The sequence below is a fragment of the Meleagris gallopavo genome, chromosome 1, assembly GCF_000146605.3.
Source record: "Meleagris gallopavo isolate NT-WF06-2002-E0010 breed Aviagen turkey brand Nicholas breeding stock chromosome 1, Turkey_5.1, whole genome shotgun sequence".
Taxonomy (NCBI): Eukaryota; Metazoa; Chordata; class Aves; order Galliformes; family Phasianidae; genus Meleagris; species Meleagris gallopavo.
The window spans coordinates 139,581,208-139,583,909 of record NC_015011.2 but is presented as its reverse complement, the minus strand read 5'-3'; positions in this window follow the sequence as shown (position 1 = coordinate 139,583,909).

Sequence of the window (2,702 nt, the reverse complement as noted above, 5' to 3'; positions counted from 1 at the left end):
ATTATACCTTAGGTGCCAATTTCCTCTGTTTCCATATAAAGAGGAGGGCTGATTAGTAACCCTGTCCCACTTTTTAGCCATTGTATAAAATAACTTTCCTTTAGTTCCCATGCCAATACACTGAGAATGCCAGCTGAGAAATGTACTTCTTTGTGATGACATATTAAAGTGTTTCCAAAATCCACACTATTTCCAAAGCTGCCTCTTTGTGCAAGAGTTTAGTAAGTGTATAGAGTTAAAAGAAATCTGACTAATTAATCATGTCCCTTATGCGTTATTTACCATTCTTTTAAATAGTTCATAATCTAATGTCATGTGCTCCATTCAAACAGTTCTAAGTGTTGCATGATTTTCTGGTCAATAGTTTTGCATCTTTCACAGGTTCTTTCTGAAACATGCTTAACCTCCTTTGTTACTTCATCACACTTACTGAGTTATCAAAAATATCTGCCACTGTTGGTTGTTTCTTTCTTATGTCCCCAAACATACCACAGAACAATTTATCCGAGCCTGATACTTTATCATTCTTTAATCATTCTAATTTTGCAAACACTTTATATAATCTGGGGCTCATAAAACTCATGTTGTATTCCACTTTCACAGAAAATTTATTCCAGACTTCAGGTTATGGCCTACAGCTGCACTCATAAATATCAGGGAAAGAATTCATTCATGCTAAATTGCCTTTCAGAGATGTGGAGAGTTATTCATACCACTCAGAAGAACACCAAAATTCATATTTCTGTCAGGTTTCACAAAAATAGAACATACAGGTTTACCAGTTCAAACTCCTTGTCATGTATTTTGAAATTGTGGAAAACAGTCAAACTCCACATAGAGTCGCTGCTGAGAAGATGCTGAAACAGCTTTATTGGTGACTGTCAAACTTTAAAACCCTATTGAGATAGCTCATTTAAAGAGAAGAGTAAGTAGAAGTACTATAAATAGATTGAAGGAATTGTAGGAAAGTCTAAGGATGAAATATGATACCCCCATGATATTTATTTCCGTGTTTATTTATATATATATATTTATACTTATTCCATATTTATTTCCATTTTCCAGTCTATTAGAAAGAATGCTTTCTGCTCTTCACTGGAATCTCCCCTACCAAGACACTCTGACCCACAAATCTGTGGATATTCAACAATATTCTGCCCACATTAACCCTTCATTAGTTTGAGACACCTTAAGAAAAGGTGAAGAAATCTTCATTAGTAATTGTGGATTTTGTTTGTTTGTTTTACTTTTTTTCCTGCGACACTCTTCACTTATCCTTAAAAAGCAATCTGTGACTTATAGAATCATAGAATCACAAGGTTGGAAAGGACCTGAAAGATCATCTAGTCCAACCGTTCTCCCATTACCCTTGCTACCACAAGCACTAAAATATCTCGCAGCTCCTCATCCAGACACCTCTTGAACACTGCCAGGGACGGCGACTCCACCACCTCCCTGGGCAGGCCATTCCAGTGCCTGACCACTCTGAGAGAAAAAGTTTTTTCTTATCTCTAATCTAAACCTCCTTTGGTACAACTTGCAGCCATTTCCTCGGTTCCTTTTTGTTGCCTGGGAGAAGAGCCAAACCCCTCCTCATCACAGCCTCCCTTGAGGAAGTTATAGAGTGCAATGAGAATTCAGAACTGTTGAAAAAACAGACAGATGTTGTATTTACATAAATATGAAACCCCATAATTTACTCTATATTCAAATTTTTAATTAAAAATTAAAAATTATTTTAAAAAATAATAAATTATCATCTTTAAAAATATCTAGTTGTGATAGCTACTGATAGTCTGAAAACTAATTGAGATTAGTTATGCTGGATGAGGCGACATTGTTAAGATTATTATTAATGTTTCATTACTCCAAAGTGCATGTAGGATGCATATTTTAACTTCCAGAAAAATCTAGTCCTGGATTTTTTGGTTTGCAGTATCTGCCTAGGAGTAATAAAAATTCCACTTTATCCAACAAGATGTGAATTTCTATCTATTAATAAAACTTGAGCTATAATTCCTGCAAACTGCTCTAGAGACCAGGCCCAGAATAATAATTTAATCTCTAGTCGCAGTCTATCTACAAGGTAAATGTGCAGGTAGATAGTGTAAACTTTTTTATTTTAAAGAAGAAAACTTTTTTTTTTTTTTAATTAACAAATCAAAAATACCTAAGATACCATATTTGGTTTTTAGCAGCTACAAATAATAAAGTACCTCCAAGTACTTGCCATCTTTGTTCAGATTAAATTGCCTTTTGAAATATATCTCAGATATCTGAACTAATGTAATATCTGCTACCTCAGAATTCTTGACGGCAGACTTTGAACTGTTCAGGACACTGGCAGGGAGAATTGGGACTCAGTCCTGAAGGATAAAGGGGTCCAGGAAGGATGGAGAATTCTCAAGAAGTCTTAAAGGCACAGGAGCAAGCTGTGCCTTTTCTCTGTACAGTATTCCTCTATACAGTAAGATGAGCCAGTAGGCAAGAAGACACATGTGGATGACCAGAGAGCCTAAGGCTCCAGGAGAAAAAAAGAGAATGTTCCTTCTGTGGAAGAAGGAAAGGGCAACTCAAAGCATCAAGAGGGACTCTTCTTTTGTATTAAGGGAATATGGGTCATTGCTTTTATCCGATTGAAAGGTCAGGGAAGAAAAACATTACACTTACTTGTAACAGCTGTTTTTTATTTACTTGGTTTA